Here is a 16,352-nt window from a genome sequence, read left to right as displayed (position 1 = left end):
AGGCAGAGAGGCAGAGAGGCAGAGAGGCAGAGAGGCAGGCAGAGAGGCAGAGAGGCAGAGAGGCAGAGAGGCAGAGAGGCAGAGAGGCAGAGAGAGGCAGAGAGGCAGAGAGGCAGAGAGGCAGAGAGAAGAGGCAGGAGATAACTCTATTAGTGATTCATTCCCCCAAATAGACCCATCATGTCACTATAAATTTAATCTTCCTCAAATTCTGTCCCTTTCTTACAATTTCTCAGAGGAACTCTGTGTCTATAAAACAAAGAGCAGACTTACTGGCAGACTCCTCCAACTGAGGAGGGGGGTTCCTTGTCCCCATCTTCTGTTCCTTCTTCTAGGTACTATGCACCAGATCCTGTAGTAAACCATATACACTGGCTCCCAGCCTTTGCCCCCCTGCTGTCCCCTCCCCATGAGACGCCCTTGGCCTGTTGTTCTTGAGGACCTGGATACCCTCAGTGCCTGCCTGCAATTATACTTTCTCCTGCCTCTTTTGATCCTCATTATTCAGAATTAATCATTTCTTCTTCTCTAACAAAGCAAGTATGCTGCCAGTGTCTCTGGTATGTATTACAGTAAGATGTTTCAAAGTCATCATGTTAAACGTATTCTGAAAATGTGTGCAATTGTGTAAGACACCAAGGAGATACCAGAGAGCAGCTGTTCCCTTCAGATGCTCAAGCTCTAGAGGGAGATGGGTGCTGGTGGGCTGAAAGGTAACAACGACGTCTCAGGGTGTAATCGGTGGGGAGTGAAGGACAGCCACACAGACAGGGCTTAGAGAAGGCATCTTGGAAGGTAGACTATAAGCCAAGGCTGGAAGGAGGAGCTGCCTGCTTTTCAGGTACTTCTGGGATAGAATGGACTTACAGGTTTCAATGTCCCTAAATACAACCTAAGTTCTTTGAGTTCAGGGACGTTTTACTCATTGCTTAGTTGCATGTTGGAGGAGTGTGGGGCCATGGGGTTTCCCCAAAGGCTAACAAAGAACTGAACACTCAGGGATCAACGTGAGTAACAAGAGGTGAAACTCTTAAGTGTTTACTGAAGCCGAAAGGAAAGCATGTTGTTAGGAGGGGTAGGGTGTCCAGAGCTGGTAGACAAGTGTAGTCTAGGGTAGTCCTTTATAGAACCCCATGGGCTCCCTCCTCCTTTTGATAGCCCTTTTTATCTTTCTCAGATCTCTCCTGCCCACTCTCATTACTCTCTCTCCTTTGCCTCCGTGTCCTTAGCTCAGGGAGCTAAGAGCAAGGTGGTAACCCAGCTTCAAAGTGGAGATGTTACCACTCTCCATAGTCTAGCTGCTATGTAGGAATGCTATCTTCTTTTCTTCTAACTTCTTCCCCGAATGCCTATCATATGCTAACTCCACACTCACACCCCAGCCCAGAGCCTGACTTCCATTGAAGCAGGCATGTCATTGTTAGGATGAGCCTGGCAGCTACTGAATGGCAGAAGCCATGATATCCTCATTCTGTGTTCTTCCCCCATTCAGTACCTTGTTCTGAGGCCTGGTAGAGACATCAGCTGATGAAATGAATTAAGAGACTGCCCCGAGAAGAAGCAGGTGCTCTGAGACCCATGAGTTAACAACTGGCCAGGGACATGTCTCAGACCAGACACATACTCAAGATTCATGTGGCTGCTGTCTAGACCCTAGACACCAGCCAGTAGACGCTTACTCCACCAGGGTCCCTGAAGCCGCTACTTAATCAAGTCTTCACAGCTGAGCCTCTGCAAGGGCCAGGAGGAAGAAAAGGACACTTAAAGCAGGCAGAGGCAGGTGAGGGACTATATGAGTGTGCTGGAGTGACTCATGTGACAGACAGCAGGAGGCCCCCTGACCTGTGATGTGTGCCAGCTGAGTCTGAGCAAAGGCCTCCTCCCTAGCCAGAAACAGGGACCCTCAGGGCTTTGAGAGCTATAGGTTCAGCAGCCTGGGAGTGTCAGCAGCTGAGTGACTACCTTAAGAGAGGCCATTCTCTAAGCGTGGCCTCCAAAGACTAACAGCTTCTGAGGCAATTGTGGGGAGAAAATCTGCTCCAGGGTGTGCGTGTGCTTGCGTGCGTGCGTGCGTGTGTGTGTGTGCGTTTGGGGAGAGGGATCAGTATGTGAAAGGTAAAGGCATTATAGTAAAAGCTAGGCTGTGTCCTGAATTCCTAGGCTAAGGAAAATCCCACCAAGGCTCCAGACTTCCTATCAGGAAGTGGGGAATTCCCAGAAGCCTGAGGAACAAGCAAACTGCAAAGATTCCATGGGGAGGGTTTCAGTAGCAAGGGCCCTGCCCTCCAGAGGCAAGTCCCTGCTTTTCCCCTGGAAACTGACCATTGGGACACAGACTGTCCCTTAGAGGTCCAGTATAGTTCAATGCTTCTTGATTCTCAGAGGGAGTCTTGGCAGACTCAGCTCCCTACAAGCCAGGTCCCTTTCCCTGGATGGATCCTCAGGGTCTTCTAATTTCTTTCAGAGCCTATCTCCCCGACAATTTCCTCCTCTGGCTATTTTTCCGTCATCACACTCACCTACACAGTAAAGAGTCTGAAGAGAGGACCTGGGGTCTGTTTTTCTTTCTCTGGTCTGGGCACATCCCCATAGTGGCCTGTGTGCTCTGATGTTGCTGCCATGAGCTCTGTCTTGGGACTAGTCTCTGAGCCGTTCAAGTCCATGCATGCTCCTCTGTACCCTGGGAATGCCCCTTCACAGCTGGTATCGGCAATGCTCTGCCAGTTTGCCATAGATATTATTACTAGGTTCAGGGAAAACTTAGAGGAGGAGACATTTGAACAGAGACCTGAAAATAGTGATGGAGAGAGAAGATAGTAACTTTGGGAGAGGCTTTCCAGCAGAAGGATGCTCTTAGGCAAGGGTGGCTGTAAGGGTGAAAGGAGGGAGGATGGGAAGTTGGAGGAAAGAAGTCAGAGATCCCCTTAGGGCCTCATCTCTCCAGGGAGCTTGGTTTTTAGTCTAAGTGTCAGTCTTGAGCAGGGAAGTAACATGATCTGAGTCACACTTTTGAAAGATTTCTCTGTATGGAGAATTCCCTGCCAAAATGGGGTCAGAAGAAAAGTTAGGAAGCTGTGGAAGTTATTTAGCACCACCAGTGGCCATCACTACAAACTCCCTCCTTCTAATCCAATCACAGACCACTCCCTTATATGTCTGGACTGAGGAAAGCTGTTCTGGGTCCAGCCCTAAGGAGGGATTTCACACTTGAGCTTTGAAGCATCTGATGCTACACAGTCACTTTTCAAGAAATCTGACTAGCCAAGGGTCCTATGAAAGTATAAAATGCACACTCTTTTTTAAGCTAGATGCCCAAGAAGCACCCTCTGAATGGTCCACCTCTCCCCTTCCTCTTCATTTCTAAGGCGTGGCATCATGACTCCTAGGCCCAGGAACCCTCTCTTCCCTCTGTCCAGACATTTGCTGCTATGTTTCTCCCCACCTCCAGCCCAGGCACATGCTTCTGTCAGTCAAGTTGCTTCTGATTAGCACTTGCCTGGGGATCCATTCAGAACACTCCTAGATACCTGCTCAGTGAAGGGGAATAGACTAAAAACTTGGCTAAGGGAAGCTGAATTCTAATGTGGGAGATAGAAAACTTTATGATCTGCTGTTTTGGAGTTACAAATTAATATGGGGTAAGGGAAAAAGGGCAAGCTCCAGCCAGGACCCTGAATTGCTATTACTCCAGACGTTCCTCAGCCTCAGGCCCCAATGTCCAGCGACCCACTGCACTCCTCCAGCTACCAATCTGTCAGATGTCACTAGGAGCTTAGTAGGTCTACAATTCAACTCTTCTTACTTGCAGTTCTTTATCTTTCCTAGTGCTGCTTTTTGTAGCACTAGTGTAGTACTAGAGAATCAACATAGGACCTTATCCATGCTAAGGAAGTGCTCTGCCACTGAACTATATTCTCACCTCATTAATCAGTCTCTTAATCCCTAAAGCAGCTCCTCTAACTAATCCCTAGTCTACTCTATCTGTGATGGTAAGCTATACATGGTCCTGGGTGTTCTCCCTTTACCAGGTACTCCTGGTAATCAATCTCACTCATCAGCACCCCTTTAAAATGCTTTTAAATCTCCACTCTTTCTGGGTCAGACCCTTATCCCTGTCAGGATGACCATGATTGGCCAGGACATCTTCACTGATGAACCTTTGATAGTTCCCTGGTCATGAACGTGATCATTCACAGAGGAAGTTGAATAACAAAAGGCAGAATGCCATGTGCTGGGAAGAACTAGGCTCAGTGAGCTGGGGAGGGTCCCTTCTCAGAGACCTGAACATTTGTCCTGGACTGGCCCTCAGGCAGCTCAAATGGATACATTCATATTTGAGCTGACCATCCTCCTGCCCCAGGATCTGCATGATCAAAACCAGGAAGCCATGCTTGTCCCTCCTCAGCACCCCACACCTCAGCAACCACCAGTCCTCTTTGCTGGAAAGCGCCTAGATCTCTCCTCATTCCCTTTGCTCCCCCACACCACTGGGATTAAGCTACCATTGGTTTCACACATATCTCTTCACTAGTGCTCCGAGGCACCTCCAGGCCCTCTTCCAGCCTGTGCTCTAGTGACTCCAGTCACTCTAGAATTTCCAACGTGCAAACCTGTTCATTTCAAGTCACTGCTACCAATTCTCCATTGACTTCTTGTGACTCTTCGGCTAGCTTACTAACTATAAAAGGCCCCTGGGTAAACCAACCTCTCACCACCCAGTTTACACCCTCTACTCCAGACTGTCAGTCTTTCCGTTCCTAGAATGCATCGTCTTCCTACTTTCTGCTTCCTCCTTCCCTCCCTAGTTCTCTTGCCTACCCAACTTCTACTCATGTCACAAGCGCTCAGCAGAGGTGTTCCTCCAGTTATCTTCTCTGATCTCTCTAGACTAGGGAAGGTATTTCTCCCAGTACATCAGCCAAGTCCCCCTAAGATACTTGCTACCTTGTAAGTGTGTGAAAATCTGCTCCTCAGGCCTGGCAGCTCTGAGAGTGTTTGTCTATCATGAATTAAGTAAGATCTTCAGAGCAAGGCATTGGGCTGGCACACACAAGCTCAATGGCATCTCCCCTCTCTGGAAATAGGGCCTTAAATTTATGATCCTCCCTCCCTAAACTTCTCAGCACTGAGATGACAGGCATGTTTCATTATGTTTGACTGATAGCTTTCTAATAGACGGACGAGTAATGTGAGGGTGGAGGAGTGTGGGTCTGGGTGCATCTGGAGAGCAAGATGTATTCCAGAGAAGGAAGCAATGCAGAAAGACAGCCTGATGAAGGCACAAGTGTGGGATAAACACGTGCACCATGTCACATTCAGAATGCAAGAGGCCAGCTTATTGGGGCAAAGGTCATAAGGTAAAGGGTGATGAGAACAGATGTTAAAGCCAAACTAAGATATTTGAGCTTTATCACAAAAGCATCACAGAGCTTTGCAGCCAGGATGTGGCACAAGCATAGCCATGTTTAAGGATATCCGTCTACATCAGCTACAGTCTGACTTGTGCGGGGAGAGGGGAGGAATTTGAAGAGTATCTATATTCTGAGGGTCAGAAGAGAGGCTATTCTGAGATCCTTCTTCAGCCACAAGACTTTTCTGCAGCTGCAAAATCCTAGCCATTTTGATGGTGTTGAGAAGGCAAGCTCTTTGTGCCAGCACTTGCTCTTCATCTGGGCAGAGGTGGACAGCCCTTCCTGATGACTCACACTGGAAGGGTCAGCTCCCAGCGGAATGTCATTGTTGACAAGAAGAGGGGCCAAGTTTTTCCTTCTCTAGCCATCTTTCTGGGTACCAAGACAGCGACACAAGACAACAAAGTGTGTGGACTGGAGATCACATCCACATCATGTCACCGGCCTGCATGCTAGGACCCACGGTGCCACGCGTCAGCTGGCCTAACAGTTGGTGGTGACTCAGGCAGCTGTAGAAACTCTCAAGAAATGACATAAGGGCCATGAAGGAGAGAGCAGTACCACTTCCCCTCAGGCCTCAGGCAAGGGAGCAAGGCAGGCCTTCCAAGCAATGGTGGTTACCACACTCATATTAGGAAGAGTACAAGAGTCAGTAAGTGTAACTTAATTGAGGACAACATCTGGTGAAGCTTCTTTGGAATTAAGAAGTGAAGAAAGGGAAAAGAGGCATGTTCTCCCAGAATGCTATGGCCCAGGCCCAGTTCGAAAAATCTGTCACTCTGATGAAGGAGCTGCAAGAAGGACCTTGACAGGCTGTCTGAAGCTCCAACTGTCAAGGTTTATAGTTTGTTCTCTATAGAAGACCGATGTCACATGGGTGGCCTTCCTGGGCTAGGCCATCCTAGAAGTCTGGATGAGCAGAAAAGGCAAAACAATGAGAGAACGCTACAGACCTGAGAGACAAGGAAGAAAGTGGACCTGGAGCATCTTCTGAGCCCAGAATCCACATGCACACATGTATATTCTCAATCAGATGTAAAGCTCTTCCCTGTGGGAGTGATGTTCAACCCACCTGGTACAGAAGGCAGGGGAATCTAGGCTTTCCTCACCTGTAGGAGGCAGGAAGGGAAGGCTCTGGCTTAAGGTGATAGTTAGTTAGCTGGCCTTAGCCAGACTAGGACTTAAAGATAGATGTGGGGCATAAAAATGATTCCATATCTAGGCTGATGGCTAAGACACTAAGAGAAAGAAAGATCCTGGGAGAAGGGCTGAGGGTCAAGAGGAAGGAAGAAGCATTCCATTCTGCATCCAGTGCTATGCACCCTGATGAACAAGATGCCAAAGAACTGGGGTTTCCCTCCTGTCCGTTGCTCTTCCTCCCTGCTCTCCTCTCCCCCTTTGCATTCCTCCTGGCCTTTCCCACACTGCTCTGCTGCTGGTGCAGAGCTAGGCTGCGGACCAATGAGAAGCATGCTAGCTCGTTCTCTGCCTGGAATCCTCTTTTGGCAATAGCCACAGAGCTGGCTCCTTCTGGTCACCCTGGTCTTAGCTTACAGGGCACGCCCTCCAAGAGCCCTTTCCTGATTTCTCCTTTGATTTAGCCAGTGCTGGTGACACTACTGTTGTAGTTCCATGTCGCACTCACTGCTACCTAGTACTATTCTCTGTTTCCTCGTTTTGTTTTTCTTGTGTCTCTTCATGCAGAATGGACACTCCTGGGGCAAAAGGACCTTGTCTGTGTTGTATGCGGTTATATTTCCAGAACATAGAGCAACGCCTAGTTCCAAGTAGGCACTCACATGGTTAGTTTATTTGTGAGTAATAACAGCTAGCATTTGTTGAGTGCTCACCGAATGCCAAGCACTTTTTTCATGTATGGCCTCAAGCGTCAGCAAACTGAGCTTCAAAGCAAACATGGCTCCCTGAAAGTTTTCACAAATAAATCTTACTGGAACACACCCATTCCCGTGTGTGCTGTCTACAGCTACTTGTGTGATACAATGATAAAACTGAATAGTTGATACAAGGACAGAGCATAGCCAACAAGCTAAAACTGTTTACAGCTTGGCACTTCACAGAGAAGTACTAGCCCTGTATTGACTCATTTAACCCCCACCAGCAGCACTGAGATCACTGCTGTGATTGATGCCATTTTACAGATAAGGCCACCAAGGCACAGAGAGCATGGCACAGAATACAGAGTTACTAAGTGCACAGGCTGGATTTGGACCCAGATAGTTTTGATCTATGCTCCTTGCTAGCTACAATGTTTCCTGATTTTTCTAGGAATAATGAAGAGGGAGGAGAACTGAGCTTCTCCTAGATTTTGGGAAGTAGTATATAAAAAGAGGAAATGGGGAATAAAGAAACCCATGGCAACAGAGTCCTTCTGACTCTAAATCATTAGAAAATGTTCATTGTTCTGGGGTTTTGTTGTTGTTTAGGTATTATTATTATTACTATTATTGCTGTTGTTATTATTATTATTGGTTTGTTCACTTAAAGACAGAGTTTTGTTATGTAGCCTGGGCTGATCTTAAACTCTCATTCCCCCTGCCTCAGTCTCCCAAGTGCTAGGATGACTGGTGTGTTCTATCATACCTGAGTTTGGGCCATTGATTTGTTTTATTAGGTTGTTTGTTTGTTTTTTAACAAGTACTGGGGAATGGACCTGAGCATTACACATGCTAGTCAAATGCTCTACCTCTGAGTTGTATCCCCAAGTTGGATCATTGGTTTTAGCTTGACCCTCTTTTGAGACCCAGAGTCTCTCTGCTAGAGCAGAAACCCCACCCCTAGATATGAATAGAGGTACCCTCTTCCTTCACTGTGAAGATGAAGTGCCAAATATTTAGGACTCGGGATGCCAACATTTCCCTTAAATCTTCGATGCCTGGTTTGCCCTGCCTACATAAAAAGCAAGGTTCTAGTGGTCTCTGATATGCAGTTGATGTACTATTTTTAAAATTGTTTTTGTAGCTACACACACACACACACACACACACACTCAAGCTTCTAGAGGCCTCACTGTTTGAACATGTTTGAGAACTTCTCATTCCTCCGATGTTGAAATGTGGATGCAGTTCAATTCTGTGGTTACAGAAACCCAGAATTAGAGACTCGGTGGATAAACTGCAGGCTCAGAAACTCAGCCCCACACAGAAAGCCTCCCAGGACCGCTGCGAGTTTCTCATGGCCTCTAAAAATGTGAAGAAAGCAGCTGGGGGAGGATGCAGCAGGCTGCAGAGGGGGGCTGAGCCTGGGATGGCCATCTAGGTGGAGAGTTCTGGAAGACACACCAGAATAGGAAGCGGGGGAAGCACCTTCCCTGGCTTCTGGCTTTGAAGGCTGCTTTAAGATTTATCAAGTACTTTTGAATTTTGTGAAACATTTTCCCATGGCAAGTTTCTGAGAGGAGACTTATTTCTATCCCTCATCACCGATGTTACACAGTTGGATGAGAGTCACACAGTTAAGGGCACCAGATGGGAAGGGACCAACTTCCTTCCTTTTGGACAGATTCCTGGATCCTTTGGAGCAATCTCTGAGGGCTTCCTAGAAGGCCCGACACAGGGACATCAGGTGAGGGCTAAACTATTTCAATTCAATTTGTCCATCTCATTCTCTGGTACAGCTCAATGCCAAACACCTGGCCCACAGCAGGTCCTTAGTAGACACGTATGAAGGGAGATGAAATGCCATCTCCTGTTCTAGAAGTGTCCCTACCCTGGTGGAGGTGGCACAACAGGTGCAGACATAAGGCTAAAATAAACTGAACCATAAAGAGACCCAGGAAGAGATATAGTATGCCTCGGGGCTCCAACAAAGACACTGCCATAGGGGTTGCAGAAACAGGATCTTCCTGGAAGAAACAGCAGCAGAGAACCTTGCATTGGGTTGCCTCTGATATGGAGAAGGCCTCATGGAGAACCGCATGGAGCACCGCATGGCCAGCCTCTACCACCCTGACGACACCTCCAGCCATCTGTCTTACACTCAGCCACATAGAACCTCTCTTCCTGCTGCCCCTTGTCTCCGCTACTCACTTTCCCTGGCATACTCTACTTCTCTGCCTTTCTCTTTTTCCTTGGTTTACCCAGCTCTAGAAACTTGTACATTGCAAGCTGTCCCTTATCCATGCTCTTTTAATGATGGATTGCAGTAATTGCCTGCTTGCTTGCCTAATTGCCTACAGCCCCACAGGACTGTAACCTTCTTGATAGTAGACTGGCTATCTCTATATTTGAGAGATTCCAGCAATTAACCTTGAGTAAACTTCAGCCAAGACATAGTAAACATTTAGTGAGGCTATGGCCAATGGGCAAATATCCAACTTATGTGAGGTCTAAGGATATGTAATACAAGGAAAGGCTGCAGCTGAAGGTCGGGACCACTCTAAAAGTGTTAACATTGGTGAGTGAGTGTGTGGGGCTGCCAGCAGCACCAGCAAGGTGTGGCTGGTCGTGTTAACTAATAGAGTGACAGCCGTATGGAGGGGTAGCATGGAGCAAAGGCAGACTAAGAGAGATGGGGGCGATGATTCCCAGAATTTTGGTGCACAAACAGGTCTCTAGAACCTTTGGAGGAGCCTGGGCATGCTAGCTTGAACACTGGGTCACAGACAGTGTGAATTACTGGCCTGTAGATTTGCTATTCTGCCAGGATTTATAATTTCGCCCAAGTGGTAGAGGGCCTGTGACAAGCATGTGACTCTTCAGCCAGCCTGGGACAAGGCTCAGTGCGATGGCTAGAGCTCTACTTTGAAGCCAGAGAAGTAAAAAGTCATCTGCAACATTTGGAAATGACTTGAGCCCTTGGACTCCATTCATTCATCTATTTGACAAAACTTTATTAAGCACAAATAAGTAGAATGAGTTCTATGGGAGATGAAAGGCTGCCTTGGGGGATGGAGAGATGGCTCTGTCAGTAAATCGGTAAGTGTTGTTCCTCAGTTATTCCTCACCATATTTTATGAATCAAAATCAAAGGGCAGTATCCTAGTCTCAAAAATATTTGCTGAATGAATGGCTGGATCTGATCCTGCCATGTGACCCATGATTTCCCAGCAGTCTGCAGAGCAAAGTCAAATGTCACACGGTTGACCTGTAGGTGCAATTAATGGTGTTGACACTGTCTCTTACCCACTTTTCCCAGTCTCCCTCACCAGCTCCAGCTATTTCAGAGTCTTTGCATTACTCAGGCCCCTTCACACTGCCGCCACCTCCTCCTGACTCAGTGCATGCTGCTGCCTCTCTCTGGAATACTTGCTTCCTCCTTCCATAATAGGGTCACATTGCTCTCCATGTCCCTGCAGGATCTCCTCCTCAGAAAGCATTTCTGTCTTTCTACTCAAGCACCTCTTGAAATGTGAGAACAATGTGTTACAGGGTGGCCTCCTCTACTGTGCGCTCTCTGAGAGTTGGATGAGTCTGGATTTCCCCTCTAGTGTGTAGGACCTTCCAAAGAGTACTCAAGAAACACTTTTTAAGTGAATGACGTGGGTGGTACAGGGAGACTGACTGCTCAAGGTCCCAGGAGCTCATGTTGACAGCTGCAGTTCTCTCTTGCAAAAAAAAAAAAAACGAGTGTTGACCCTCGGAGGCATAAAGTATCCAGGTTTATGTGAGTCTACAATAGAGAAGCCCCTGAAACTCAGCTTCAGGAATGTCTCCTCTTGGAAGCTGGAGTTTTACTTTCCTTTTTCTTTTTTTTTTTTTTTTAGTTTTAAAAACTAGGTGCATGATCCACAGTTTTATTTTTAAAACTCTAGGAAGAACAGGAATATGATTTCTATTGTTGTGTTCTAAAAACACATTTTCTAATCTTCTGTTTGCTTCACAGTAAGTTAGCTTTGGCATGACACTCTCCTTGCAAAAAAAAAAAAAAATGAAATCACAGTGTAGAGAAATCGTACGCTATGAGCTTTAAGGGAAGCAGATATCTGACCTAAGCTGGGGTGAAAGGAAGGGAACAGGCCTCTAGGCCATTCCAGCTCTAGAGAAGGCCCAGAGCCAACAAGGGCTTCGGGCTTCAGAATTTCAAGAAAGTTGGCACCGGAGGCCAGGGTCGACCCTCCTCAGTCAGTTAGCAAATATTTACTGAGTGAGTAGAGCATGGTTAGCTATGGCAGAGAGGAATGTGAGATGTATGCACTCCTGGTGTGCTTTTGGTGGTGTGCTCTTTTGGATGACATCACGGCCATGATATCAAGGAAAAACTGCAGCTAGAAGGCACTAGGGCCCCGGTCTACAATAAGACCCCAGGGTACACGCCTCTAACTTTCTATCAAGCTTGGAGACAAGCTGTATAGCTTCTACCTAATGAACGAGGAAACTGAGGCTCCAAAGGGTTTCACACATTATCCCAGGCCTCACAGCTAGGAACAACAGGTCTGGGGTCTGAGGGTCGATAGCTCTGACTTCAGACAACACAGGCACATTGCTTCCAAGGAAACAGAGCATTGTCTGGTAAATTTACAATTTGATCTGATCACTAACATATGAGATTCAGATTTTGATGATCCTCATTTTACACATTAAAAAAAACCTGAGGCTTGGAAAGTTCAACTCATCAAATGTCCCTCTGAGTAGGTAGATAAGGTTAAGGTTTGGCTGAAGCCAAATCCTCAATTCCTGCTGCTACATTATAGAAGGGACCAGGTACCTCGGCTACTTCTAGCCCAGAGTGCTATGATGAATCCTAAAAGACATTGAATTCCCATAACACAGTTCTTACCTAACAGCCCCAAAGGCCTATAGACCGTGCAGTAGGCCATACCTGGACTTTGCCTCAGGCTCTCCTGGGAGGAGAGAAGAGGAGGTTACTCCAGGGTGAATGGCCTGTTGCTCTAGTGTTCAGCAGCCCAGAGTTGCATGCCAACATGGAAGGGGAAGGACTGGGAGCTGTTTGGGACTCCAGCAATCAGGACACTTTCTACTGAATAGACAAAATGGTGGTTATGGGTTTGTGGGTCCACTGTGCTCAGAAAAAAAGAGGTTCTCAAGAAACAGAGTGTTCCTGTTCCTGACAGCAACTCTGAAAGTTCTACACCAAGGACTGGAGACAAACACCTTTTCACTCCCTGTCTGCAAGAGTAAGCCCATACCCCAGGCCCTTGGTCCCCAAAACAGGATTTTCCCACCACATAATATCCAGAAGTGGGATTTCTGGCTACATCCTGTCCTGGCCATATAGCCTCTTTCCCAGTATTCCTTGGTTGGGGAGGCAATAGTGGAGCCTCATGGGTGGCCCTGCTCGAACAGCAGATGCCATACCTTTTTAGCCTCAGCAACCCCTCAATAATGACAGCTCTGTCTTACTGGACTTACTGTAGTCCAGTGATGATATGGACATTGTGCAGAAAACTCAACTGCTCCTCATAACAATTTGTAAGGAAGGTACTATTGGTTATCCTCATTGTATAAATGGGGAAACAGGATTGTGCACAGAGCTAGCATGGGGTGAGATTTTAACTCAGGCATGCCAATGCATAGCTAATGGTCTTCCTTGCCATATTTCACCTCAAGGAATGTTATGACATTTCCTTTTCCCAGGGGAGAGATGGCCAGCACTAACAAACTGAAAGGAGAATTTTCAGCTTGCTGAAGGCCCTGGGGCTGACTGGCCAGGAAAAAACACAAAGATGAGCAGGTTAGAATCTCTTAGCCCTCATAGGGGACAATCCTAAAGTGTGTCTTCTGCCCCTCACTCTCCTCTTGATTCTTCTACATAACACTAAGCAAAACAGACTAAAAGAACCAAGGCAAGGAAATCACATGACATAAAACAGAGAGATCTGTGCCCCCTGGCTATCTCTGACTTGAACTCTTCCGATTCTCAGTCTCTGCTCTGTTGAGGGCTTCTGCTTGCACTGGGTAACTCTGGACACTGGAAAACTTCTCCACCATCACTGCCTCTTGTTTAATTGTCCCTTGACACATCTACCCTGGTAGCCTGTAAGCAGGAAGGACATACAATTCACTTGGCCATGGACAAGCACAGGCCAGCACTCAGAAATGTTTACTGCACTAGCAGACAAGTTCCTCATGCCCTCATTCCAGGTAATTCTCTGCTTCATTTGCTCTGAAACCACACAAGACCAAGGATATGAAGCAAGCTTGGTGCAGGGCCTAGACAACAAAAGACATGCTTTCCTCTTAGTGAATCTCTTTTCCAAAGAAAGCTGGAAAGTCAGGAAAGTCCTATGTTGGAGATTTTGACTTTAAACTCTGTGGAGGGCACTGTATAAGTAAAAACTGAACTGTAAATAAACTGCATCTTAATTTTGGGTTAGATTCCTCCAGATTACAGAAGTCAGGAACTTGGGAGCCTGGGGAAACAGCTGGGCAGGTGAGTAGACAGGCCTCCTAGCAGACTCTGCCCTCTGAGGGCAAGCCTCCAACATCATGAGCCTGGAAGCGAGCAAGTCTTTTGGTAACGACAGGAACAAGGGGAAAAGCTGACTTCCTCCCAGTGGGGAGAGGTGAGCTAGGCAAACACTGGTAGCTTCTCCGAATATCAACTACTGGCACTTTGTAATTTTTAAATCCAAAGTCTACTGTAGCCCTAAGCACCAGAAGGTTGGAAGCTACCATCCCATTTAAATGATGGAGAAACTGGGTCCTGAGGGCCCCTCCATTATGGCTGCTCTGCAGATGCAATTTAAAGAGCAGTGGGCATTACCAGAGATCACATGGAGAACTCTACTTTCCTAATCTGGTTAATCTGGTGTGTATGTTCGGTGTGTGTGTGTGTGTGGGGGTGTCTAACACACTCTGACCTTCTTGTAGTACCTGCCAAGAACACTGAGACTCAAAACAGCCTTATACAACTCCAGGCTGTAGTATCTATTTTGATCTACTTCCATGGACCCACTTTTGTTGAAAAGAGGAGAGAGAAAGACAAAAAAGGGTGGAAAAAAATAAGAGATAAACTGTGGTGGGAGGAACACCCTGTGTGATAACAGTCAGTTTGCTAGAAAGATCTCTAGAGGAAATTGCTTAACAAATCATTTCAGAACAATCTACAAACGAGGTTTCCTCCCATTTCCTGCCACCCATCTCAATTTCTCTCTTTTCAGTCACTCATCCTTCCCTTGATTCATTGCTCTAGCAAGGAGGGTCTCTCCCAAATTCCCTCTGCTCTCCCTCAGGGTCAGCTGAGTGCTGCCTCCTTGGTGATGCTGCAGTTTGGAAATCCCTGGAACCCCAAATATCAGACAGAGCCAAATTCCTCTCTCCCTTCCCCCAGGACCTGGATCCAGACATGACTCTGCCAGTAGTCAGCATGGAAGACTTCAGATGTCCTCTCATTCCAGATTCGACTCTCAGTGTCCCCATCCCAGACTCCCATAATTCTTGTGTGACTCTAAGGTCTAAGGTGGCTTAGCCTATCTGGAACTCCATTTCCTCATCTAAAGCAGTACATGGATTTAAAAAGGTTTCAATTCTATGATTCAATCGCTTCCCTGGCATGGAAGGGCTCACACTGGCCTGTCTGGATTCACAGGACCCTGAAACCCAGTCAAAACTCTAGAGTCAGGCAGGGAAGGAGATACCAGAGTCGGTCCCTTTGGGCAGTCAGAGGAGACCACTTGGAGCAACCACTTTAAACACAGCATCAGCTCTTCCAAACTTGACTTCCATGTGCATGAAGGTAATGTTTGTTTAGCTCCTAGAAGCACAATGGCTTATTTTAAAGGAACACAAATAAGGTAGCTACAGGTTACTGTGGAAATCCAGTTATGGATGGTCTTGTTTATTCCTCTGCAACACCACATGAACAGAGATTTTTTTCTTTTTTTTATTGGATATTTTATTTATTTACATTTCAGATGTTATCCCCTTTTCTTATTTCCCCTCCCTAGAATCCCGTATCCCATCCCCCCTCCTCCTTTTTGCTTTTATACCATTTTAATTACATGCAAGTATTAAGGTCAGTGCTAGGTTGAGGAGCTAGGACTACAATAGATGCAAATAGTCAAGGGACAAGCAAGACAATAAAGACAGTTCTGTGAACACTCCTATGATCAATGTTTCTAAGGGTTTATCAGGATGACCAAAGTATCTGAGCCAGCTTCCCTGTCCTAGCCCAAAGTCATTTTCATGTCTGAAGCCTATTTCCTTGTTCCAGCCTAAGATTTAGATTCCCGCCTGAAATTACTTCTTTGATGAACAGAGACCTTATCATTTCCTTTGGGTAAATGAGAAAAGAAGAACAGAAAGGTTTGCCTAAAGTTACACAGCAAGTGAGTAGTCAAGGTGGGAGAAAGTTCTGGCATTGAGATTCCCAAGTCCACACCACCACTGCTGTGCCAGTAATTAGAGAATAAAGAATAAAAATAATAAAATGAGAGCTGGTGAGATGGTCGGTGGTTAAAGTTGTCTGCTACCAAAACTGATAAACAGAGTTCAACCCCTGGGACCTGCACAGTGAAAGGAGAGACCCAACTCCATTAGTTTTCCTCTGACTCCTACACAAATGCCATGGTATGTATAACACACACACACACACACACACACTATTGCTTTAGTTTGCCCAACTTGATGGAAGGGAAATCATTGGCTTCATTTTATAGATTTTGAGGCCAAAAGATGTGTATTCATCCATAGCCACACAGCAAAGGACTGGGTAGAACAGTCAAGGGCAGATATCTTGTAAGTGGTGAGTTCAGGTTAACCCTAATAAGTGACGGGTTTCAGTAGGGATGGGAAGGGGTTCCGTGCTTTGCACTTATGTGATGGATGGCTGAGCATGTCCTTGTGCTTATGTAGAAGATGCTTGCACTCTTCTAGATTCAGTTTAGCTCTAACTCCAAGCTTCATGAGCCTGGGCAGAAACCAGTTTGTAAATGAGGATGGAACCAGTAAAATGTGATCTTTTGTTTCAGTTACTCTGCAGGCTTATCTTGCTTACATGGATTCCTCTTGCTTTTTGTCTTAA

Source organism: Grammomys surdaster, unplaced genomic scaffold, assembly GCF_004785775.1.
Source record: "Grammomys surdaster isolate TR1022 unplaced genomic scaffold, NIH_TR_1.0 126158, whole genome shotgun sequence".
Taxonomy (NCBI): domain Eukaryota; kingdom Metazoa; phylum Chordata; class Mammalia; order Rodentia; family Muridae; genus Grammomys; species Grammomys surdaster.
This window is presented reverse-complemented; position numbering follows the sequence as displayed.